The sequence below is a fragment of the Amblyomma americanum genome, chromosome 7 (genome assembly GCF_052857255.1).
Source record: "Amblyomma americanum isolate KBUSLIRL-KWMA chromosome 7, ASM5285725v1, whole genome shotgun sequence".
Classification (NCBI taxonomy): Eukaryota; Metazoa; Arthropoda; class Arachnida; order Ixodida; family Ixodidae; genus Amblyomma; species Amblyomma americanum.
Genome location: NC_135503.1, coordinates 106,567,425 through 106,594,970, shown reverse-complemented (window position 1 = coordinate 106,594,970; position 27,546 = coordinate 106,567,425).

Below are 27,546 nucleotides of genomic sequence, written 5' to 3'. Positions count from 1 at the left end.
GGCGAGTTCTGAGTTGTGTCCATCGGCTCATTACAGGCACTGGACTTACGCGGTGGACCCGCGGGAGTACGGTTTGTGGGCTTCTCCCGTCTGGGGGAAGCCTTGTGGGCGGCCGAATGAGGGGCCAGCGGGCCCTTGTTCAGAGGTGGCAGGGCAGCCTTCGCTGCGTCTGCCGGAGGCCGGGGTGGCTCTGACTCAGGCTTTGCCTGGGCAGTGGCCGAAGCCTGGTGTGATGTGCCGCCCCGGCGCACCACATCGGCGAAATTTGTTTTTGCTGTGAACTGGAAGGTTGAGGGGAGCCTTTATCTTGCTTCGTGATATGTTATGTTTTCCTTTGTTTTCATGGTTATTATTTCCTTCTCTCTCTTCCAGGTCGGGCACGACCTCGAGTACGCGGGGTGATCCCCTTCGGAGTTCGGGCACAGTGGTGAAGCATTGCAGTCCACGGATTCATGATTGTTTGACGAACATTTGGCACATGTTTGGCGGCCACTCTGTGAACCATGGCCAAATCTTTGACATTCGAAGCAGCGTCTTGGGTTTGGGATGTATGGTCTAATATTTATTTTAAGATTTATTTATTTTAAGGCGCCTTAGCGTTTTGCCTCCATAAAAACGCAGCCGCCGTGGTCGGGTTCGATCCGGAGTTCCTGGGTTCGAACCCGACCGCGGCGGCTGCGTTTGTATGGAGGCAGAACGCTAAGGCGGCCTAGTGCTGTGCGATGTCAGTGCACGTTAAAGATCCCCAGGTGGTCGAAGTTATTCTGGAGCCCTCCACTACGGCACCTCTTTCTTCCTTTCTTCTTTAACTCCCTCCTTTATCCCTTCCTCTACGGCGCGGTTCAGGTGTCCGCCGATATATGAGACAAATACTGCGCCATTTCCTTTCCCTAAAAACCAATTATTAATATTATATTATCTCTTAGAAGCTAACCGAAGGCAATAGTCATAGGAGACTCAGTCCGGTAACACTACCTCACAATACATATTTTAGTGGAAATATAACACTTTTATATAAATTCTTCGCCTATCCTTTCTTTCTGTCCCTTCATCACTTTGAATGCAATAGTCATAGGGGACACAGAATGGTAACGTTACTTGACTATCCTCGCCAAGTAGGCTGGCAGAGATGGGTTGCGGCTTGTACTAAGTAACCTCCTCTGGAGGTCCGGCAGAATGGGATACGCGTTAAATGAAGACTAGCCGTACATTGAACAACAGGGCGTCACATTAGGAACACAAAAGTATGCTAAAAATTCCATGCGCAGTCTTTGTCAATAGTCTTCAGGCCAAAGTCTTTTAGCTTCAGCCTCATATTGGAGCCATTACGACACTATTGAAGACCTAATTATCTTGAAATGCTAGCAGAAGATTTCATCTTGCAGTAGCGAAGCTTCCTGCTTGATTTGTTTTCTGATACACAGTGCATTCCAGGGACATTCATTTCGCTGCAGGTGAAACTGTGACCTGAAGACTTTTGACAGGTGGTGTACATCCAAAGATGGTCACACAGGCCATTTGACCAAATGAAGCGCTGGCGATTCCTTTCAGCCTTGTACTTTGCGGCCAGGTGGGGCGAGTGTGGCAGAACCATCTACTAAGAGGACGGCCGCGTTCGTAAGAAGGGCTCAGAGCGGTGGTAAACGACGTCCCCTGGTTGACCCGCGACGCCACCCTTTGCGAGCAGCGCTGTGTTTTACACACCGATCTGGCAGGAGTGAGCGCGTTTAAAAGTTGTTCCCAGAAGCAGCAGAGAGAAGCTTAACTATTGTTTAGCGTAGTCACAGCCGAGAGGAATTTTGGAGCCGGGCAAAGCCGACGGTGTGCAGAAGTAGATCCCGGAATGTCCCGCTTGGGTGAGGTGAGGTCGAACGCGAGTATGCAAACTTCCTTGGCGGCACCGTTTTTAATAATGGGGCAGATGTAAACCGAAGTACTTAATAAACTCTCTGAGCCATTTCATCAATGAGTTCATTGCCAATGTGCCGGCTTCTGATGGGTTAGGACGTGTGCAGAAGAGTGGGATAGTTAAATTTATTGCTTCCAAATAGCACGAACAGCGCGCCTCTTTTACAGGACAGAAGAGAGAAAAAGCAGTGTAGCACACGTGTCCAATAGTATATACCATTTAACAAAGGTTTTGTTTTGTTTATAGGGGTTTAACGTCCCAAAGCGACTCAGGCTATGAGGACACCGTAGTGAAGGGGTCCGAAAATTTCGACCCCCTGGGGTTCTTTGACTTGCAATGACATCGCACAGTACACGGGCCTCTAGAATTCCGCCTCCATCGATATTCGACCGCCGCGGCCGGGATCGAACCGTTTAACAAAGGATACTCGGAAAAGAACCGCTTTAACGAAGCATCGCGAAGTTTCACAACGCGCGCTTTCGTTGGCTGGCGCATTCGAACTGCGCTGATGACAATTCGGTAACGCGTAACGCATTAAGTAGCTTAAAGCCATGACGCCAACAAAATTCAAGTTATTTTTTTTTTTTGGCATTGCCCTCACCATGTTGCGATCTACGTACGCTACCTTATCTATGCCTCCTTTTGAGGCAGTGTTATTTTTGGTTTTATGCTTAGTCAGAAATTGGGGAAAGCAGCAGTTTTCTTTTCGCTTCCACTTTCCGAGCACTTTCTATGCATGTGAAACGATCGTGGAGACAAGCATTCTGGTTCAAGGTGTCGATGCCGGGAAGGCAGCGAAAGAAAAAGAAGAAAGCCGGTTGACACACCCTGGACAAGAACGTGACGCCAGTGCAGAACAAAAGACAGGTTGAGAGTGGGAAGGGGGGGGGGGAAGTGGCGGCCAATGGCGGCTTTCTATTTTCATTAACGCCATAGAAATTACAATGAAGCTTCGAGGCCCCGCTGCTATGGTGATCACCCTTGTCTTACCTATAATATGCACGCTGAGCGACGATGCTATCAAAATGCGCTGCTGCGGGTTGTACAAGCATAGGAATTGCATACAAGTTTCCAATGCGTGTGTGCAAGGCGATGTCTTTCGTTTGCATTCTTCGATTTTAATGATGACTTTTGAACTAGTGTCTGGAACGCATGAGGAACCTTCTTACCAGTGAAAAAAAATCACAATGCCCCTTTCAGGGCAGAAAAGAAGAGAAATGCAGTACGAATTCGCAAGTGCAGTTTTGTGCTTTAAAAAGAAAATGTTCCCGATCGATGCTACTTTCCATTCGCCGTATTCCATGAACTGCTACGGAAGAGGTTCTCTCTCCAAACTTGTACTGTACTCTTCAAACCGCGTTCAGCCGCTGTCAGGCGAATGGGTACAGAGTGTCCTTGTTGGTCGATTAGCTAGTTTCACAGTTGTGTAGATATCTAATGATAGCTAATTTTTAAGTATTAAAAACGTTTGACCATGCGCAATGTCTCTTTCATTTAAAAATTTCCTCCAAAATACCTGTGTGAACTCGACTCAAGTTACATTTAAACAACTGGTATACTTTAAGCTTAAACGTGTAATTGCCTTCACGTGCTTATTTTTTCTAATCTTTCTTTCAGAAAGAGCCTTCTTTGCCGTCGTGCCTTGTAACCAGCGATAGCAAGACATGCCTGTATGTCGAAGGCATTCCCCTTATTTACTACAGGGGCAAAAGCCTTTGTTCTCTGCAAACATCCTAATCCAGCTGCCGGACACTTGGCTAGAATGTTTCGTATCGAATAAAGACATTCTTCGAAATCAATAATTCTAATTTCATTGACACATTCATTATGCAACACAAAGGTCTAAAATTAGGCTTGCATGGAAGTAGTACATTTACCATGAGCTCCCTTATGAAGTGAAAAGTGCTCCTGTGAGCATCATTAAGGCCGCCTTATATTAAGACAAATTACTCCTATCATGCTCTGTAAAACTGCTTAAAATGAAAAGAAACATACTCCCGGAATACATTATGAGATCCATTGCAATGAATCATATAATAATTTATTAGTTACCGTGTTAACTATTGTGTGAACGAAACATTACTTCATAATAAACCCTTGTCTAGAAAGCGGTAATACTTTACTCCTTCTGGTCTCATTAGATACTCATTTGTAAGACGTATTTGACCGACCTTCTCTGGAGTGCGCTACGCGACGAGTCATTTGCTGCTATCCGAGTGTTTTTTTTGTTTGAAATGTAGTGCTAGTGCACTTGAGCTGCCAACCGTGGCAGGTGGCACTGACAAGCGGAGGCTTCCACCACCGACAGAACGGCATTTTCGCTAGCGCGCCATCTAGGGCTCGCGCACTAAAGCGGGGAGGCAAGAAGGGCAGTGCACAGGACCACGCTGGACTGAGAACTGTTGTTTTGTTGAAAGATGTGTTGTGTTGTGTTTGCTTTAATGGCACATTGGCAGCTAAAACCATCATGCGCCGATCCCAAGATGTAGGAAAGCTCACGTTTACTGCAGAATTTTAGAAAAATGAGAAAAATTATCGCTGGTGTATATAGCCTAAAACACTAGTTTTTACTATATAGTGATGCAAAAGGAAAGACATTTCAAGAATAGAGAGCAGTAAAAACATTAAGAACAGTCGTGTAACCTCTGCAACCATCCTTGCCTGCACAAGGGTATCGAGGCTCCCAACCTATCTAACAACGAGCTCAGCCTTCTTCTGAGGAATGAGAAATTGGTTGAGGTGTATCGGTGTATCTCGAGAAGCACAGGGTTAAAAAATGAGAGTTTTTGAAGAATACCGGCTTCATTTAACAAAAAAAATTGTCGGTGTTTAGCTCTGGTTGAACCTGGAGTGACGCGGTAGCTACAGCTGGCCGAGCGGAACTTCGTCACGTGACAAACCACGTGGTCAGCCACGGCGCCGCGCCGCCGGCAGCTGCTTCGCACCACGTGACCGACCGCGTGACAGCGTGGCGGCGTAGCCACAGGGTGGCGCGCAGCCACAAGGTGGCGGCGCTGAATTCTCGAAATGCTACCGTAATGTAGCTATCACTACAAACTAAAAAGATACGGCGTACCAACTCGTGCATCTTTCCCTAAAATCAATGATGGATGAAAAGGAATGTGTTCTATGCAAATGTAGTAAAATATTTCATCCTCACTGATTAAAGTTTCTGCATGAGAATAATACGTAGGGAACTATAAGTTCATCTCCACACTTCTCACTAGAAGGTGTGTCTTCTTTTGTAAATAGGAAGTTATGTGTAAGGTGCGTGTGTCCAATACGGAGAGGGCATAAAATAACTCCGATGAAACTTTCTTGGAGCGAGCTTGACTTCCATTCTTCTGTGCTGCGTTTTACTAAGTGTAGCTTCTTATTTATTTGAATGTATCATTGAGACTGCCATTTATCTTTGATTTTCACTGTATTAGCTTCATGCAATCTTTATACGGAATATTCACTTTCTTTATTTCTTTGTACCGAGATTTTGCGGCACATGCATCCGCCTTCTCATTGCCGGTGATTCCGATGTGGCTTGGTACCCAGCCAAATTTTTTCTTGTCCCTGTGTTGTGGCTCTCCTTATGTATGATTTCATCTATTAGTGGTGTAACTGCATTTCTACAGTGAAGTGAGGTGAGTACGCTCAGAGAATCAGTGTAAATGATACTATTCTCAATGTCCTCATTTATAATTTTTTTACAGCCACAGAGAGTGCGTAGCACTCAGCCGTGAAAATGGATGCACACTTAGGCAGCCGTACTGTTTTTTCTTAATTATTTTGAACCACAGCACTTCCGACGGAGTGTGCAGATTTTGATCCACCAGTATAAAATGCTGCTATTCTCAGTATTTTTCGTTTATGGTTAAATATTCTTGTAATATATGCTCATGCGGTGTTGCAGTACCAAGGCGGGAGTGGGTCAGATTTGTGGGCAATGTTAGGCAATGTGTCCGTTACATCTAGTTCTTGGCATCTGTTCGAATTGCAGGAGAAGTGGCCTGAATGCCGGAGGTTTGTTTATAAACAGTTTTCGAGATAGACACTTTGTAACTCTTGGGTAGCATATGTGTTCTGGCAGGGAACGAATTTTAAGAATGTGTGAGCATGTGAGCATAGTTCTTCTGTCTGTCAGTGATGGTTCGTTAGTTTCACCATAGACTGTTTATGGGCGATGTCCTGTAAGCACCAGTTGAAAGACGTAAACCTAAGTTGTGCACTAGGTCGAGTCGTTTCAAGTACGATAGCCTTGCTGAACCATACACTATGCAACCGTAGTCTAAAATGGAAAGTACTACACAGAGATAAATCTGCAGAGGGCATACCCGATCAGAACCCCAGTCTTTGCGTGAAAGGATTTTCAGTATGTTCGAAGACTGCGATGCTTTCTTTTTCAGTGCGGTCATGTAAGGCAGGAAAGTAAGTTTTTTGCCGAAAGTTATGCCTAGGAATTTTTGTTCATTCTTAAAAGGTAACTGGGTTTCGTTTAGGTTTAGAGTGGGATCTGTCTGTAAGCCTCGTTTGATTGAAAAAAGTAAGGCCACTGTTTTCTGTCGAAAGAACTGGAAACCAATCTTGCCTGCCCATGTTGCCAGTTTATTTATTGTAAGCTGTATTTGTCTTTCTCATGCAGATATGTTGGAGGACGTGCATGGTATCTGAAGATCGTCAGCATAGACAGAATACATAAGGAACCTTGGGATTATTTTCATAATAGAATTCATTTTTACTACGAAGAGTGTTGTACTTAAAATACATCCTTGAGGTACTCCATTCTCCTGAATAAAATTCTTTGAAAGGGTTGAGCCTAGGCGCACATGGAATGAACGGTTAGATAAGAAGTCTTTTAAGCAATTGAACATTCTGCCTCGGGTGCCAAGCTCAGCAAGATCTTGAAGAATCCCGATCCTCCAGGTTGTGTCATATGCCTTTTCTACGTAAAAAAAAAAGACTCCAAGAAAGTGTTGTTTGTGTATAAAAGCATCTCTAACAGCATTTTCTAGACGAACTAAGTGGTGTGTAGCGGAGCATCTCTTTTTAAAACCACATTGATTGATATCAAGAAGTTCACAAGATTGAAGAACAAAAGTTAATGTGATACTCAGGACATTTTCAAAAGATTTGGTGAGGCAACTGGTAGGAGCAATGGGTCTATAACTGGTGGGGGAGGTTGGCTCTTTTCCGGGTTTAAGAAACTGTACAATATGAGCTATCTTCCAGGCCGTGAGTAGTTCCCGTGATACTCAAATTTTGTTAAAGAATCTTAGAAGTGCCTCTACGGCAGATTGGGAAAGATGGGTCAGCATTTCATAGTTTATTTGGTAGGGGACCAGAGCAGTTTCTTTTTCCTCCAGACAGTACTCTATTGATTTCCTGGAGGGTAATTAATCTATTGTGTTGTTCATTATTACCCCCACTTGTTGGGAGTCTTTGTTTTTCGGCTATGTTTTTGTATTTTAGAAATGACTGGGAGGGTGGGCTCCCCTAAGACATCTGTCAGTTCGCTTATATTTGTTGCTGTGCCAGGTGTTGTTAAAAGAGGAATTGTTAATAACGAAAAGCTGCCATTTAATTTTCTTACAAGCTCCCACATTTTTTAACTGTGATTTTACTATTTATGGATGACACATGGCTCTGCCATGATGCTTTCTCGGCACTACGATGGACATACCGAGCTTAAGCTCTGGCCTTTTTAAAATTTACCAGGTTCTCGTGTGTGGAGTACCTGCGAAAAATACCCCAAGCTTTATTTTGTAGTTTTTTGCCATCCTTGCAATCCATTCCAGAAGACTAAGGAATAGCCAAGTGTGCGGGATGTAAAATACAATCAGTAAACTTTTCAGTTATCTCATCGATGTCAGTATTTTCTAAACCTATTTTTTCGAAACTGGCTTCTGATATAAAAAGTTGCCACTCAGTTAAAGAAAGCCTCCAGCGTCGCGGTTTTGTCGGGATGAGTTCCGGTGCAGATGCTAGACTGATTATTACGGGGAGGTGATCGCTGCTATATGGGTTGTCTATGACATCCCATTTAAATAAGTTAAAAATAGACGGTGAAATAGAAGACAATTCTACACAGCTCATTTTTCCTGAGGCTAGAGAGCAGTAAGTGGGTTTACCGGAGTTCGACGGAAAAATATTATTGATCAGAATGAAATATTCTATAATTTGTCCTCGGGCGTCCGTTTTTTCACTCCCCAGAACGAGGAACGTGTGTTAAAATCACCAACTACCCGATACGGCTCTGGTAGCTGCTCTAAAAGATCTAATTCATGTATTGTCACTATGAGATGAGGATAAAGATATATACAACACAAAGTTATTGTTTTGTGTGAGCAGAGTGGCTACAGCAGCTTCAAAGTTAGTCCTTAGTTTAAGCGCACGAGCCGGGACGTTATTTTTTACTATGATAGCAACGCCACTTCATTGACGGCTTGCGTTCTCTCGGTCGCGGCGAAATACTTTGTTTCCTGAGTACATTTGTGTTTTTGGGACCTAAGTTTGTTTCTTGAATACACATGGCCACGGGTGAGAATGTGGCTAAGTTGTCATTTATATCGTTTAAGTTATTAAATAATCCCTTATAATTTTAGTGTATTAGGAATTTCGTTATGATTTTGTAGGGATGTACAATATTTTGAAAAATTAGGTCCCTATTTCCTTGGGGCCAGTTATTATTTTCTGTCCAGGGAGCTCCGCCGCCGCTGCAGTGGAGGTGAGCTCGGTGTTACGTCCATCGCCTGGCTAGAGGCTCTGGAAAGCCGTAGAGAGCCCACGGGTGCACTGTTCGTAGGCCTCTCCCGTCTGGGAGAAACCTAGCAGGCGACTGACCCAGAGGCCGGTGGGACTTTTTTCGAGGGTGGCAGGGCAGCCTTCGCTGCGTCTGCCCGGGGCGCGGATGACCCTGCCTCGGGCCCACTGTCTGTGGCCTGGGCAGATGCAGAAGCCTGGTGTGGTGCCCCGACCAGTCGCACCACATCGGGGAAATTTGTTTTTGCCGTAAACAAGAAGGTTCCCTGAGCTTGTTTAATTCTTTTCCGTGCCTCCTGGAATGAAATGTTCTGTTTGGTTTTGATAGTAATAATCTCCTTTTTTTTCTTCCAGGATGGGCAAGACATAGAATATGCGGGGTGGTCCCCTTCAGAGTTAGCGCACTTTGGTGCTGCGTTGCAGACATCGGATTCGTGTTAATTAGATGCACATTTGGCACAGGTTTGGCGGTCACGCCAGCTCTGCGATCCATGGCCAAACCATGGCCAAACACCGGCATGTATTGGGAATGTATGGTCGGACTGCTGTTTTCATGTAACCTACTTCTGTGGTATCAGGGAGTTGGCTGGAGGCAAAAGTCAGAATTAAGTGCTTTGTTGGAATTTCCTTGTCATCTTTTCTGATTTTTATGCACTGTAAATCGCCTCGCGAACCACATTCCCATTCTACTGTAACCGCCGTCCGATGGCTTCTTCTCAGTGACAGCGGAGCCTGAGCCCCCCTCTGCTCTTAGCACTCTCTTCCTTACATTACTTCCAATGCTCAGTGCAGAAGAAATCCCTTCAAGGTTTTACACAAGCAGCTGCTTGGCCGTTCATCTTCATTTGCAAGGGAGGCGTTATTTTTCTTCACAATTCCAGCAAAACATCAGCACCTCTTAGGCGTGTGATTATTTTATGCTTAACCATTTCAAGAAGGTAGCCGGAAAGCCTGTTTGCACCAAAATCTTAATATGCTCAATTCTGGAGAGTGCAAATAGCAAATGAAGAAGTGCTGGTAAAGGAAAGTAAGACGCAGATGAAGAGTGTGTCCGATCGTCAATCTTCGCTTGTCTAAAATATTCAATACTTAGTAGCGATTATCGTGGCGAAACTTCCTAACAATATCCTCACAGTCTTCAAATATAGCTTAATTAGCCGCGCCAGTGTGCCACCAATGTCGAGCGCTCACGCTAGCTTGAAATGTGCTTTGTGTCGAAAAGATTCCACTTCCACTTCTTTCCGAACAATTTTCGAAAGTCTAGCACCATTTGAGAGCGAGTGCGGGTTTTTCGATGCTCTCTATAAGCTTCAAGTAAGGGGAAAAAGCTCTCGCTGAACAATGTGGTAAAATTCTAAGCTTAGGTTAGCAGTTTCTTTTTTTATGCATAGTTCCATATCGCGCTACCACTTTACTAACAGTTAAAACAGTAAATTTTCAGCAAAATTCCATCACCACCGTCCGCGCTTTATCGACGAAGTCATTTCAGACTATGTTTAGCCATAACCATGGAGAAGTTTCCGAGCGCACGAATAATTAACAGAAGCATATTGTAGGCTATGTATGTGCACGTGATCTTCTGATATGAATTTGTATACGTATATGCACACATCTTTGAGGAGGAATTTATAGGTGCGTCGGAATACGACTTAGTTTTTCAATGTAGCCTCCATTTGGTGCTTTATGAATTCGAAGACGAGATTCGAAGTTTCTAAATCAACCGGAAGAGTAGATCTCATCAAAAGGCTTCGAAACGGGCAGTAATACGGCTTTGCCGTCATCATCCAATGAAACGTTTCTAAGAAGCAAAAATGTTTCTTCTACAAAAGATGGTAAGCGTGGTCGAGTATATTTTGGAAGTTATCATCAGTAATGCTGCTTTTGAGTTGCACTGTTAAAGTCGTTTTAGCGCAGGAGCACTGCTAGGCGCATTTTTCCATTCCGGGCATACGTATTACGTACGCACTACGGGGACTCTCCACGGCGCATATCCGGGAACAGAAGCCTATATCTCCATTCTTAGGCAGTTGATTAAAACCAAACTTGCGGAAGTGATAGTCAGACTCGCGTGCTCCGGTGTGACGCAGTGAAAGAAGATGTTCGTTGCAGGCCCCTTTTTCCGCGTCCTGAAGACTTTTGTTCCCAAAAGTACGTAGTCCTTGAAGCCTGCTTTGTTGCAGGTGGCCCACCTGCCTACCGTGTTGTGGCAACAAGCCAAATGTGTACGCCTGGAAGGCCTTCAGCTGGGTGAATGGTGCATCTGGGTGAAGGTCTCTAAGCGGAACACCCAGTCTAATGGTATTCAGGGCAGAGGCTTTTCTGGTAAAGGCCTTTAGGTCAAATGCTTTTAGCATGTAAGGAGCTTGAGCGCACATCGTAACTAGTGCTACTTCACGACATTCCGCGCTTAGCCATACTAAATCACTAAATCTTCGGCTATTTTTCTTCGCCTAATAGTTCTTGCACTTTAAACCAGACAAGAAATGAAGTATGAAATAGCAAACAACGAAACCAATAAAGAAGGATATGGTAGGCACTTGAGAATAAAGCGCCTGCAGGAGCTTAGAACTTTTCCTATAGATTTAAAACCGCGTGAGGAAAGGCCGGGTATTTGCCTCCGTGTTTGAACCTAAGCCTTTCGGCAAGCTTTTAACTTTCTTCGAGATGCCATTCTTTACATTATTTTTCCTGTAATACGAAAGGCAAGCTTTTCACTTTCTTTGAGATGCCATTCTTTACCTTATTTTTCCTGTAATGTTTGAATAGTAACTGCTGAAAATGTTATTTCCATAGCCTGCCGTACGCTGACGATGCTTTCATTCTGGAAAAATGAAGCCTCAGGTGGTTTAAACAGCGAATCTGATCAGCCCTGGCTCCGCTGAATTTATTTTCATGGGTTTCTTAGACAGTCCCTACAGCTAAAACGGGCAGTAGCTGTACATGGCGTAGACCCAGGGCCAGGGCTACATCTGAAGAGAAAACACTGCTTAAGTGTAAAAAAATTATAAGCGAGAAGGAAGTAAAGGTCCTCAAGGGTAACACTATGGATGAACTGCGTTCTGAATAGCCTTAATGCCTCAAAGTTAGGATCCAGCGGAAAAGGAATACCAGCTGCGGTTAGTCGCCCGACATAGTAAACTTCCCCCCAGGGCTAGATGATGCCGTTAGTTACAATTTACCCGTGTTTGACTCAGATTTTAGCTTACTCACATCATTTAATGGAATCCTTGCTTATCGTAATATTAGAAACCGCCGCAGGCCCCTTACACACGCGTCGTTACGGTAGCTGACGGGCGGCAACACAGACGCGGAAGGTGCGGAAGGGTGGAGCCGTTCCTCGAAAGAGTGAGTCTCGACTCGCACGCCGTGTTCAAGCCAGGCTTGACGCAGTGCGGCGACTTGTTTCTGCGCCAGCAGCCAACGAATGGAAAGCAGTGCGGTGGAATGGCGCCAGCGCCGGATAGGCCACGGTCTTCGTGCCTTTGTTTTCCGTTCCGCGGTGCTGGGAGACGGGAAGATGTAGCGGCAGCGCGCAACAAATAACACAAATAACCGGGGCTCTAGGGAAGCCCGAAGGAGGGCCGAGAGCTCCATGCTCGAGAACAAGGCAACAAAGGTAGAGAAATGTATGCGTGGCTCTAAAATACAAACAGGCCATGTTTTTAATCCCCGCCAGAGTGGAGGCCCCTCAAGGTGACATGCGGGCTCGCGTTTGGAGTCTATCGTCTTGCAGATGGCACCTGGGTCAACCCAAAAGGCCGGAGACCCGCGAATATTGGCGTTAGGTGCGCAATTTGACGGTACTCTTGGCGCGTCTGCACTTTTTATTGTTTCTCCACTCTCTGGTTTTGATTCGGCGCTAAATAAATGGACATGAGCAAGAGATGACCGCTCGGTGCAGTATATGTGTGAATAAGCGCAAATGCCATAAAAGCACATGTGCCCACCTCTCAAAGCGGCCATGACATGGTCGTTCTTCATATTGCAGTTTTGTGCTTCATTATCTAATACAAGAGATTATGATTCAGTTTCCGAAATTTGGCTGCCCTGTACGCGCTCTATATTCCAAAAAAAGCGATCTAAATTGAGATCGGGAAACTCCTCCCACCGGCAGTGACCACCATATTGAATGCTATCGTGACGTCACCAGGGCATACAAGGAGCAACGTCGTCTGCTCTCGTTTCTGCAATGTACGCGGCGAGGTCCCATTCCCCCTGTACATTCGCGGGAGATCGAAGTAGCAGTCGTCCCCCAAATTTTAGTGACTGCTGCCGCAAAAGCGTTAATAATAGTAACGCAGTCACTCTTCGGTATAGGTATAGGGTCCGGTTACATTAGGCCATTGGAGGGCGATCGGCGGCCGGTTGGCTGGGCGGTATGCAAATTCCATCGCTGACGCACTGGTCTGTCAAGCTAGACCGACGACGACGCCAGTACGACAAACGACCTTGTTCGCAGTAGTGTAAAGAGTGAACTTAGTGGGAACTGGCAGAGTGTGGTGGGGACTAGTTCGTATGACATTCTATAAACTTGAGACCTTTAAAATTTATTGGTCCTGATCATGCTAGCCACGGCGACATACGCGATGCACGTGCACCAGCGAAGATGTGCTTTCATTCGGGGTCTGCGCATAGAATCCATAAGAGAGGCCATTGAGCGACACGGGCAGAAAACGGCGCACGCCGGTGCCGCTCGTCGCTCGCCGCCGTCGCCTGGGCTTGTGCGGCCCAGCGATTGCTTCACGCCCGGTGAATAGACAGCCCAAAACACCGCGCTTGTGTACCTTATCCTTATCAAAAAAAAGCGAGACGAGCGGCTGCATTTCATATCTTCACAGTTTCTTACTAATCAGCGGGGAACTCCCGCTAGTTGCTTGAATTTCGGCTGACGGTGGACCGCCGACCCCTTTCGTGACGGGGCCTAGCGAATACGAAGGATTCGTGTGTGCGATTTCGGTGATTGCGGAGAGCGAATTCGCAAGTTTTAGGGCCTAAAAATTGCTGTCGAGTGTAGTTTTGGCCTCAGTGCCCTCAAAGCGACGACTGCCTAAAAGCAGCCGGCAAGCAGCCGTCGACTGTGGACAACAAATCTGGTTGTTTTCATTAATTCAAGTAAGGTCCGAACGTATTTTTAGCTAAAGAGCCTTAAAATCACATACCGATGGCAAGCAGATACAATCAGCGGGAAGCGCCGGTCCTACGCGAAGCGTTTTCCAAGCAGGCTATGATATAGCATCAGCGGCGCTTTTGCAATGTTATCATAGTGAGTAAATTAGTAAAACTACAATCTGTGGGCAATACTACGTAATATTTAGGATAAGGAGAGCCCACCTTGCGTTTTATGTCAAGCAAACGAGCAGTACTCTCTGCGCACAGCTATGTAAACAACCCCAGCGCGGGGCGGCAGTTATCGTGATCGTCGCATTCCTATAGGCGCCACAATGCGCACGCACAGTAAACGCTAAATGATGCAATATTATTTTCAAGCAGTCATTTAGACGGCGGCGACTATTCATTGGTGCGGGCAGTGAAAGCATTCGAGTCGCGTAGGGTTTTGCAAGCGGCTTGGTTCCTGTAAAAGGGTTCTACGAGCCGAAGAGAATGTATGTTCGACTTACAAATGCACACATGCAGCGGGGAAGTCGTCTCATTCGGCACTTTTCTCTGTTACTTTCGTGCTTCAAGGTTTCTCTAGTGCCACCTTGTGATAATTTGCGTTTAATTATCGAGCCCATGAATAGCGGACAAGAAATTGGTAGCCAGCTACAAAACACCGCGGCTTTCACGGCGCACATCGGCGAAGGCATACACGGCACGTGCCGCTTTTCACATACGGGAGCAATTGACTGCTCAAAAGAAATCGCACTCATAACATAAAAAGAACATGTTTATGAGCGTGAGTAATAAAGGAGGGGTCCAAAAATTTATGTTTCCTCAACAATCAGAAAAGGGGTGCCACGAGCAAGTCCGCTTTCTTAAGGATCACTCAGGTCGCGTACTTAACGGCTCCCGAAAAGAAAACACTGAAAATACATTTTATTTAGATAAGCTAAAAAAAAAGAAAACTTTTCGAGCGACCGCCGTCCACGGTGTGCATGTAAGCACCTCAACAGCGCGCAGCAGACGACGCGGGGTGGGTATGTCCCTGTGACGTCAGTGATCAGATGTTGCCAGACCAGCAAGCAGTTTGCAGAAGAAACGGAAAAAATTCGTTTTAAAAATATTTACCGCGCAGAATCAACTGAATCTTGGGGGAACTTTAATTTAACAAGTTGAGAATTAAATGCGATAAGCAGGGTATGCGTGAAAATAAGCTGTCGTGTCCCCTTTAAGGGAATATCGGGATGGAATATCAGAGGAAAAGCATTTGAAGAGGCGCTTTGCTGCAAGCAAAAAAAAAATTGCGGCTCCAATCCACGCTGTGAAGGTGGTTGGACAGCGAAGCTGTAAAACGACGCCCAGTTATCCATTGCGACGTCACTGGAAAATTCACACACGTTGCTCTGCAAAGAATGACACCAGTGACAAGTGAAATGTACATGAGCTGTACGCTGTTTGCCTGATTTGAACGAAGATATGCTGTTCTGCATTCAATTTTTAGCCTAATGTTTGCCGGAACGTGTCGGACTGTGTTCTCATTGTTCACACGCTCCTTATCATCCATCATGTGGTTCTGACGCTTGTTTTGTGTTTTTTCTTAATGAATACGAGTACTGAGTCCTATGCTGTATGCCAGATTTCAAAGGAGACTTACCGTTCTATTTTTAAAATTTTTATTTTTATTTTTATTATCCTCAAAAACCAATTATTATTATTTTAGGAACCTTCGAGACAAAGCGCCAGAAGCCCTTACAACAATATCGAGCAAGGTAGAAGCAGTTGTGTGGGTGCAATCATCAGAAAAAAACTGTCACACCATACATGAAGAAACAATAGTACAAAGTTTTGCGGCAGTATTCCACTCGCTGCCGCCATCCTCCTCTACAAAGTTTACTTATAATGAATACTTGACATAGGCAACTTTTTCATACGTCTGAGCAAGAGTGCTGTTCAGGCTTCTCGCCTGTCCTACGTTTTACTACGTTGCGCTGTAAACGTTCCTGTGTGCACCCAGACATGATTTCCTCCGTGATTAAAGTATATAGTCCGCAGCAATAAATTCGAATGCGGCGGGCGGTGGCTGCCATTGATGCCAGCGTAAAGAGTCAGGCCTGCAAAGCGAAAAACAAAAAGAAAAGTCTGCAGACCATTTCTCATCAACACTAGCATTTTATTTCGTCACAGAAATCAGGCAACGCGGGAGTCAGTGGAGGCGTATTTTGTTCGGGGAAGAAAAAAAAAGAGCGCGTTAGTCAGCCATCTTTACTCTGCGTAAGTAAGGAAGTTGCTCTCCTTGACCATACTTGATCTCTTGTTTTTTTTTCGCTGTTTTCTGTATTTTTTATGTAAAGGTTACGCCAGCGATTGATGATGTGTTTTTTTAGATTGTATCGTGAGAATGTGCGCGAAAGTGGTTAGTTTTGTTTGATTCTTGCTATAAACATTAGTTTTCGTATTGAAAATATTGTTCAGAATTAGCGCTCGTCTGTACTGTTTTCTTCTGTCTATCCTTCGTCCGCCTGAGATGTTCCCCCAAATATGTTCTGATACCAGCTGGTGCGTGCCGACCCATTACATTTTAACCGTGAGATACTGATCCGAAGTGATCCTGCGCCTCTAGCAACAAGAGCGAATAAACAAGAACAAGGAGCATAATAAACAATAAACAAGAAGCAACAAGAGCGAATACAAATGCGTTGAGAAGAATGTAGAGCCTGTGCGTTTTTATCAGCTCGTGCAACTTGCTAACGAACACCACTCGATCAGCTTCCTGCCTCCTTATTTAGTTTCACTTCAGGAAGCCGCAGTTCTCTCTAATGAGATTTTATTCTTATAACAATGCAAGGAAAGAATCGACTACCATGCCCTATTGTCTTTTGCTATCTGGTACGCGGGGAAGAAAGGGTAGCAATTTCTCTTTGGTGAAGAACCTTTCTCTCTCAATTCACTTAAAAAAAAAAAACGAACCGTGCCAGTTTAGCGCTCTGATTATGTACATAGAGAGAGGCTTCTCCCATGCTTGCGGGATGGTTATTTCTAAGACAAAATAGAAACTGTCTCTCAACCGCATCATCTTAATGTAAAAAAAAAAGCAGTCAGTTTCTTTGCCATGTAAAATTTCTATTTCGCCTTTATCCAACCAGAAACCAAGGCTGCTTTTTTCTTCTCGCTTCTTTGTCTTCGTTGAGCGCTAGTAGTACTACCCGCTGTGCTGTCAAAGTGGATTTTCTGCGTTACTTAACTTCTGACGCAAAACTCTATCAGTTGTTAACTCAAAAGTCGATGAAATCTCTATCATCTACGAAGCTTGTGGTTTCCAACCCCTGATTTTTTGTCTATGCTACGACTGACTTCTCTGTGGTTCTGGCTATTTTTGGTTTTTACTTGGGTAACGAGAAGCCAAGGCAAAGAAAGCTGCACTTTGGGAACAAAAGTGCTCGCCCGTTTCTTGCGCATTCTTCAAAACGCTCATTCTCCCAGTTCATACAATAAAATATATCTATGGAGAAGTTTATGTTGTCTAGTGCTCGGTAACCGAAAGATCACGGGTGCGGCACGAAAAAAAAACGAACGCAAATCTCAGCGCTGCTGCAGAAAAGGTTACCTTATGGTCCATGTTTTTTTTTTTTTGTATTCTGAACATGGAATGCTTCAAGCAGCGATAAGCTGGTTAATGTTGTCAGCTACGATCGGCACACGAAAAAAAAAAATCCTTTGATGAGTTCGGGAAAGTTGGCAAAGCCATCCGCAACGGCTTTTTCCAATACCTTAACGCTTTGTAAGTGCAACGGCCCTCGTCAGGTGCTTTATCGCCTTTAGCCTCGCCTCCCGTTACTCTGTCTAAGGAAACAATAAGAAATGGACGGAAAGAAAATAAGAAAAGGAAGAAAGAAAGAAGGGAAGAAAGAAAAGAGGAAAGAAAGAAAGTCGCATCCCTGAATGTCATGGCTACTTAGTGCGCAATAAAATTCGCAAGGTGCTCAATCTCTTCCTCGTTTTTCGTACACCAACATGCCTGAACCAGGCTCTGCCAGTGCTCTGCCGCAGTGCCAACTGATTAGGTAATCACACATGCACACACGGATATATGTGTGTAGCTTCTTTGTGAAAAGCTTAAAACTCAAGCGGATTTCCGCCAAGCATGCTGCGTGGCTTGTAACGCGTCGCAAGAGACCCGAATGTTTTGAAGGCAAGAATAACCCTTGGTTTCACAGCTTCAAAGTTCAGGATTTTTGAAGACGCTACAAGAGACCCACAGCACTGCTTCAAAGCGAGATCCTTGCGGTCCGTACTTTTGACAGATACTGTGCATTTATACATATAGAAGGGGTGGTCTTTTTAGCTCTTCCAATGCCTGTTTAAACAAACCCGGAAAAGTAGGTTCCTCTTGTCAGTGGTGGTGGATTGTATGGCAAGGCGAAAATTACGCGCAGTCTTTATCAAAACTACACAAGCCAAGGGGTCTGCTTCTGAGCGCGGCAGCGCTGCTCCTCTTGCATACTCAGAGACCCCAATATCACGAAGGCGGGAGGAACTAAAGTCTTCCACCAGCACAAGCTTAGGACTATCAAATGTGTTAAAGAGCCTCGCCATTCAGCTTGGAATCAAACTCCTTGGACTGTTTGCTTTTGACAAATACTGTACGTGTTAAAGCGGAACACCGTTTACTCACTAAAATGAATCAAGTTTTTATTTTCGGTTTTAGGTCTCAAGGGTTAGATTGCGAGATTAAAGGACGCGAACGTTGAACGCGAGACCAGAATTCAAAATTTTCGAGTATTGCGAATGTGAAGTCGACTGTTTTGACAATTTGTTAAGTCGTTTTTTCCGCGCTGCGCACTGAATAAATGCCATTGAATTTCATTTTCAAGTTATTGTGTTTTTGTAATCACTTCTCTTCATTCTCTTTCCCAGCAGTACTATCTTGAGCAATACACGCCGGAAAGCGCTTTAAATAAAAAGGAGCCATGTTTGACAGTGATCACATTATTTCACTACCGCAGATTACACAACGCCAGCTCGGCCTTCACCTACACAGGTGTAGTCTCGAGCCGGAGGCTAAATATAGAGCTATCTGCTTTGTTTGCGGCTCAGGCGTCCTAAACAGTTTTGTAGCGACGATACGTGCAATATGAAGTTTAAAACTGTACACGAACGTACTGAGTGTTGAGGGCAGAGATCTCGTATGGCAGATAGAAAAGTTACTTGGGGCGAGAACCTGTTGCGGAAGCTGACTACTTTTTCCGGCCTCCTGCAAAGCCAGTTTAAGGCAGAACGAAAAAAAGCCACTGCATACAGTAGGCGCCTCTTTTTTTGAACTATTTATGCCGTACCCCGACCACGCCAATCTCTCACTTCTAAAGGTGTCGAGAAAGCATTTTCACCATCACCGCAACTCTTCAGGTCTCAGGTAGGAGTCCTGACAAGAAGTCCTGTACGCTGCCAGCAGCGAGGGTTGTTGCTTCAAGCCTTTGTGCCGGAAGGGGGAGGGGGTGTCCTGAAAGCCTCATTAGTGGCTGACAAATGACTTTGGATACTCCTCGTTAGCAGAAAAAATAAGTGCAAAGAACATTTATAGAGAGACAGCAAACCCGGTGGATGCAATCAGAGCTCGGGCTCTTTTCGGTTCTAGCCGTGCTTTATTTTCTTTTTCTTTCATCCCCGAACAAGGCGTGTTACTCCTCAACCCTTTCGAAATAAGCGACGAAAGATGATAATGTCAGGGCGGCCAAATTATTCCGCTCGATAAATTCGCAAGACTCTGTGGTCTTCCTTCCGCGAATCTTTTCTCTCTATTGTATTTAACTGAATTATCTTCATCTCAGTGCAACCATTGTGTGCGATGATGAAGCGAGCATGCAGCAAAAAAATGACAAAGCAGGAAGAGGGGACCACCTGGAGTCGTACTCCACGTCGAGTATCTTCTTGGGCAGACACTGGAAAGTGAATGCATGTTAGGCACGTGAACGACACCTGTAGTGATGCAGTCCTTGCATAATCTGTGTTTCCTTGTCATGTGAAACATTGGTTGGCACCAAGATTCATAGCAACAGATCGTTATGTGGCCAAATTTCGTTTTAGCGCGCTGTTCTTAAGCACCCTCATTGTTTTATTAGGACAAAACCCTGTTTTCCCCACATATATTTTGCCTCCATATAGTACTATTTCAATGAAAAATGTTTTAGCAAAGCCTAAAAAATAGGGGTGCGCGAATAGTACTTTTTCCAAAACGAATCGAAAAAGAATAGCGCAGCTTCGCTTCCGAATCGAATACGAATATTGTAGCTAAGTACCGAATCGAATACGATTCGCATATTGGTAGTAATATTAGCTGCTTGTGCAAAGATTCGTACAAAACGAGAAAAAGTTCAAAACATCAAAGCGATACTTGTGGCACTGCTCGTGTACGATGCCATAAGCTTAAAACCTATTAAGTTAGAGTTATAACTGCTAAACGACACAAAGCTGATCTCAATTAACGGGTCGCAGCACGAAGTCACTAGTACATAAATTCTAAGACCATCAAGATACATATAGGAAAACTGCCATTTGCTTAGTTCGGTCAAAGATAACTTTTTTAAGCATTTCACCTGAGAAAAGCTGAGCACCAGGCGGGAGGAAGCCTTGCACCCATTAGAAAATTGATGGGTACCCAACGGCACTGCAACCGCACTGCAGGAATTGAGACTGCTAGCAGATACGTATGAGCCATGGCCTCCGACATCGAGCTTCAAGAGAGGCTTTCCTGAATTTGCCCGAATCTTAGAGGCCATGTACAAGCATGATGAACGCCACCACACAAACGGACCGCGTCGTGGCGCTCCGTCATAGTTTTCGCGGAAACATGGTCCGTGGTGTGGTGCAGGCCGTTTCGTCGAAGAAAAATACGGCGAGCGATATTAAAACCTCCTGCCATTATTTGAAAACTATTCGAAGGGTTGAGAACATATTCGATTTGTTTCGAACAATTTTGAAAATAGACTCTTCGATTCGTTCTAATAATAGAATAGTAGAAGGATATTCGATTCGCTATTCAAAATTTTCGAAAATTCTCAATCCCTACTAAACATAGGCATTGGCGCTTAGTCGTACATGTGTCTTTGGGCCATTTGAAAGAGTTATGATGCGGAAAAGCTTGCAAAACAAAGACGAAACAAATTCGCCACCTTGGCCACGTTGCAGGAAGTTTTTCTTTCTTGTTCAGCACTTTATGCATTGTGGGCACATCAACTTGTCCTGCGCATCTTTTTTCCACTTCTATATTCATGCAATTTAGCAGGGAAGCAGGACTGCAAATGAATTAAAAATTCGAAATCACTGGTGTTTTTTGGGGCTTTTTTATTAGCGGCACTAAACCTCTTCATAGAATAGCAAGGCGCAGCAGTTCTGCCCTATATACATGAAATATTATATAGCTTCAAAACGGTGTTTAGGTTTCTGGTGCGTTTTCTGCACCTTAGATCTACAATTGAAAGAGTTCTTCTTTGCAGATTAGAGCTCTTTACAGTCAACAGTAGCAACCTTTCATCATTAAAAGTATGCTGAGAGCCACTGTTATGGCCACTGACGCTCTCATGGCAACGTCAATTACGGGAAATTAACTGGTTTTTGCACTTTTCAAACTCAGTTTAAAAAATAAAAAGAGGTGAAGAGTTCTTGTCTCAGCACGATCCACTTGTGCGAAAAAAAAATGTAAGCCTCTTTGTGGCAGTTACTGTAAGGTCAGTCTTTTTAATATTTACCAGATTTTGAGATTAGAAAGTTAAAATTTTTTAATACGTACCGGGGATTGAAGCTGAAATTTCGGGAAGAGAGGGTAACTGAGGCCAAATAAATTCAGTTGCCCAATACTCATTTGCGAAAAAAAAATTTCCTCCTCCGTTCAGGAGTAACCCGAATGTTCTTCCGAATTTGAGCGACCAGCACTTGTTTGTGAGACTGGGAAAAATGCTGCGGTCCTAAATGACAAAAATTATACTAATCCCCTTTAACCGATATTGATCGAAGTCAATTTGAGGGGATTAATCTATCCCCACAATACTTGTCACCTCACCAGACACCATCATGTGCATAACTGAATAATCATGTGCGTGACTGAATATAAAAGAAATAATGAAATAATAGAAATAACACACCACCCTGCGTAGGATTTTTTGTTAGTTCTGTACGTACTTTGTTCTGTTGCTGGCCTTTCCTGCTTCCTTTGTATTGCCTCCGAGTGCAAATTCCTTAACTTTCGTATCCTCAGCGCACGCCGCTCTATTATTAGTTAGATATATGCCACTCTGATAAAATCACCTTGCGCTGATCGCATTATTTATAACAAAAATAAGTCATACGGCACAGAATCTGAAAACAACCAGTGTGTTAGATATGCATCCTGATATGTTTGAATTCCAGGTTAACGAAAGTAATAGGAAGTCCATTTCTTTTGTTTTGATTTTTGTGTTCCTCTTTCTTCCAAAGTGGACAAATTTTGTTGCATACCAATCTCATGTGCCGGGAAATTAGAATTGTGGAGACCACAACTGGGCACACTAAGGCAGCAATGAGGTGTTTATACAGTTGAAAAGCACCACTTTTACGGCTTGTTGCCATATTTTCCTCGGCTCTTAAGTTGTTTTTCTGCCCTCGAAAATTCTTTCTGCTCTCTCTTCATTTCTTCCCGGATTATGCCTCGCTGGAACTGCTGTTAGAAGCTCAATTTACTTTATTCAATGGCACGTGCCCGCCTACTTACATGCGCGAACATTTATGAAAGACATCCTGTCTCGGCCCATGAGCATATATTTCAAGGGACATTCAATGTACTGTAAGCGAGCTTTCGAGCTAAGAGGGCACTGTGTCTTCAAATAACCGTCTTCTTGATTTGCTCAGTCGGTAGACGCGAATAACAGATATGCTTTCGCTTAGCGTGTACGCTGCTTTAAGCTCAGGACGTGGTAAAGAAGCCCGAAAGCGGTGCTGATGGATTTAGTGAGCGATCCATTTTCAGAGACATGTCGGCGTTTTTCTCTCCTTCCCCTGCTTTCGTAGAAAGATCACATAAAAGGCACCGTCATGCATGACCGAGTTGTTTTCATAAGCGGTGGCACATACTTCGCCGGACTAAACCTCTCCTTTTCCGAAGCATTATGAGAGTCGATGCAGGAGTGAATGCGAAAAAAAGGAAAACTGCGAAACTTCACCACTGCTCAAGAAGTTCCTGACCATTCTTTCCTGGTCTTTACACTCAGCTCTGTTTTGCAAATATATATATCCATAAGAACTTTGTTTTTAGAACAAGTGAAGCCGGAAATTCACCGTGTGAATGACATCTTGTTAAGATGATAATACGAGCGCTAAAGGCCAAGAATCAGTTATCCAGGCATTAAGGCTCTCTTTGTTTGTACGATGGGCACGTTCATGCACGACCTACCCCATGTATTGTCCTTTCCTGTGCTTGATGGATTACTGTGTTAATTATTATAAAATGAAAGTCAACGCAGCCAAAGAAAACTCGAATGTGCTTCTCGATAGACCAGCAAAGGAACGCACCCTCCGAGCACGGAAGGAACTGAGACACAAATCTTCCAACGGTGCAACTACTGGAACAAGTCTCTACCTGCTACTGATTTGCAGAAACGGCTCCATAGAGGGGATCTAAGGTCTTCCCTACATTCACAAACATTGCGGCCCGTTCTGCTCCATGAGAGGTTTGACGATGTGACTTCTCCGTGTGCTAGCAAACTGTCTAAACCGCTCCTAACAGGCGCTTCATAGGACAACACCCATCCATGATCTCAACGCCGATCACTTCGTGGAATGCATCTCTTACGTCACCAGAAGCGTTAACGAGTGTATCCTTTCTTTTGCAGTCATATACGGATGGCGTCCAAAACTCTTCACGACGTCAGAATTCTCCTCACAAGTAGTCCACGTTCACGTTGTTTGTTGCCCGCATTGCTTCGCAGAAGAACGGTTGCTTGAACCATGGAACGAATTTCAGCTTTGAAGAGCTATGCAAACTTAATAAAATATGACTGAACTATGTGGTGGCTCAGTTAAAACATTCGGCCAGAGCCATCACAGGGCCCAATTCGCCACTCTGCGGAATTATGTAGTCAGTTGATCTAAGGATAGTGGCAGAAAATGTTTTGATTAAAAAAATATTTCCTAGAATTTGCGTTGCATAAGGTCTACTTTGAACTATTAAGAAACATTCCCTGCAAGATTTATTGTAATTTTTGCAGTTTAGCTGATTTAACTGAAGTGTTTTGTTGCGAAGGTCGCGCGCGATGTGTCGCAGGCAGTGCGCAAAAACTCTACAATACGCAGCGCAGTCGCAAACAGGCACGTCGCTGTAAGTTTTTGTCCTTTCTGCGCTGTTGAGGTATTCTTAAACACTGCAGCAGAAAAGGAATAAAAACAAAAGAAGAGCCATTGTGATATTATAGTCCAGGTCATGCAAGCGCTAAGTGGTAGGCGATACGTAACAAAGTCAGTGATTAGCGGAAAGGCATAATATGACCTTTGAATAAATTTCTAGCGTTTATTGTTCACAAACAATGGCTTTAATGCTCCCTACGTTCTTATCAAGAATGTCCAGCCTATTTACGGAAATTTCCAAGGGCAAAATAACGTTGCTTCACACTTCAAAACAGAAAAGTCAGACACAAGAACTCCAAGTACTTGCCACTGACCAGCATTCTAACGAAAAAGGTGTTATGTATGCAGCAAGGGTTTTTATTGCAAAAAATGTCGTGAAACAAGCTTAAACCTGCCCACAGCTTTGAAGTTGTTTTTTTAGTTATCATTTTTTGATCACATTGTGAATTTAGGTAAGCTATAGCGTTTTGCATTGCACAACCAATTGCACAATGGGGAACAAGCTTGCGGGACGCGAGTTAGTTTTTGAAGGCTATTGTAGCTCAGTCGCCTGATAGTTTTACCAGGGTAAGGAGCGTTTAGCCCTTAAATACCTTCATACAGTATCAGGCGACCGAGTTGCGAGGTGGAATTGCGACAAACGTTTTTCCAGAAACTCGCATCCCGCAAAGTTTTATCTTCGATAGTACTTTGAAAGTGCTTTCTATACCGCCGCGGTGGCGCCATGGTTAGGGCGACTGGCTTTTGAGCCGGAGTATCGAGCTTCGAACCCGTCCGCGGCGGCCGCGTTTCGATGGAGGCGAAACGCAAAAGGCGCCCGTGTGCTGTGCGATGTCAGTGCAGGTTAAAGATTCCCAGGTGGTCGAAATAATTCCGGGTACCTCCACTAAGGCACCCTCTTCCTTCCTTACTTCCTTCATTCCTTCCTTAATTCCTTCCTTACGGCGCGGTTCAGGTGTCCACCGAGATGTGTGAGATAGTTACTGCGCCAATTCCTTTTCCTTTCATCAAAAGCAATTTGCATTTTTAAACACCTTTAGTCGATTGGTTTTTGTAGCGAAAACTGAAAATTCGAAATAAGAGTTAAAGTGATACAGAGAAATTTGCTTAACAGTGTTCTATGATATTCAAAAAAAGTTTAGATAAACCAGCACTCTCTTCCGTTCAGGCTGCAGGAATTGCTTTCTTGAGATTATTTCTGCCGAAGAAGTGAGTAAATTGCACGTAGCTTCAAAATGATAATTTTCACAAACCGACGCACTGTTTAGGTCATGAGGATCCAAATAATCTTTCACATACCTCAGATACAGTATAGGAATATCGGACACAGTGTAACCGCGAACGAATACGTATACTTGAATATTGCATGAAAATCTATCCCGTGATTCAAAAGTTGACCCCTCTGCGCGGCATCCCCCTTAACCGCAGATATGTTCGATAAAAAGAAAACTACTGTTTATCGACTCATTCGCACTTCCCGTAATGCATACAAAAGGCGGTAGCAAGAGGAGAGTTGCGTGAGTCGGCTCCATTGCATTCTTTTTCGAAGGGATGGTTTGCCGTCTCCCCCCAAACATTATGACTAAAAAACATTAAATATAAATATTTAAATCAACGCGAACATCGCGACCACGGCATTAAATCTCACTTTGAAAGTCACTGAATAAAAGGACGCACAGCTTTATTAAGGCGTCAATGGTTTTTGATGACTGCTTCTGTATGATGAAAAACGGGTATGGACAACTTCTGGGCCCTCCCAGTTCCATATAACTAGGTTTGTAGTTCACCCTTGAAAACGAAGGAGCCATCTCTCAGACATTACTGGACATTCTGAAGAAACAAGCTAGCATGGCAAGTTCCGCGTCACCTAAAGCAACGCACACGAGCCGTAACTACAGTTGTTCTCAAACCTGCCTATATTTCAACACCTTCGGTGATTTCCAAGCTTGCTTTCCTCGCGCAATAAACACCGGCACAACCCGAAGGGAAGTAAAAAAAGAAACCGGCGTCGCTGGCTTTAACGAAACTACGGCTACACCACCAATCGTATGCACTACGTCCCGAAAACGAAAAATCCCTCTTTCTAGTCACCCGCCGCGGTGGCTCAGTGGTTAGGGCGCTCGGCTACTGATACGGAGTTCCCGGATCAGTAGCACCCGACCGCGGCGGCTGCGTTTTTATGGAGGCAAAACTTAAAGGCGCCCGTGTGCTGTGCGATATCAGTGCGCGTTAAAGATCCCCAGGTGGTCGAAATTACTGCGGAGACCTCTACTACGGCACCTCTTTCTTGCTTTCTTCTTTCACTCCACCCTCTATCCCTTCCCTTACGGCGCAGTTCAGGTGTCCAACGATATATGAGACAGATACTGCGCCATTTCCTTCCACCCAAAACCAATTATTATTATTATTATTATTTATAGCCCAGTTTTCCTTTCTGCTCCTACAGGGACATCAGTCTGCTTACCCACAATGCGCGTCGCCGTTTCTTATGTCAAAGGAGTATAGAGCAGCTCTCACTCAAGCAGTTCGCGGGCCATTTTCAACGCTCGACCACTGGCTGCTGCATCCAAAGGAATGTGCTCCATAATAATATTGCCAAGAGTCACGCGCAGAATGCCCCACCACGTTTATCGGCTAGGCTTCGCCAACTTCGCCAACCGACTTCGCCAGCGACATCGTCAAATGAAAAGATTATGTCCCTGAACGCGAAGCTGAATGCAATGTTCTAGCGAAATGTCGGTAAGTATACTATCACTGGATGTACTTTGACGCCGCCACGACAAAAAACGCTGAAACCTATCCACTGAAATGTCCCCTCTTATAAAATCACGGTATACCCTAAGTAGATCTGAAACCATCAGGAGATCTTGGGGGCTCGGTCAACTAAATGCGTGCGGCAGTACGCTACTTTACCGACACCAACAGAGTAGAGGCTTCAGTTCATTTTGATCATTAATTCCTGAGCGTTTGCTAGTTGTATTGGCCTCTCGTTCAGGACGCAGAATTCAGCGCTTCTGTCCCCGTGTGTTGTTCGGGGCATTTTTAAAAATTGTTAGCGCAGTTCACACTTCTTTTTCCTCGCTCTATAAGTTAAAATTAGCATATTCATACTTGTTTTCGTTTTGCCTTGGTGTAGCATGCGCGCGCGTGTGTATCAGCTCTGGATGTGCGCACGAGCCATCAAATATGGCGACGGATTTCTCATCCCACTAGGGGTGTTTTTACTTGAAGTCGGCTTCCGGAAACGATTGCGTGAAACTCCCGTTTTGTCTGCTACTGTTTCCGACTTACTTGTTTTTTGCCCAATGGAAGACCTGGAACGCAAAATAAAATCCTGTGCTGCGAAGTGTAGCCTCGCAGCAGCGCACAAGAACCAAGCGCAGAGTTTGTCTTGCAGCTAGATTTCCCGCCCACCTTTA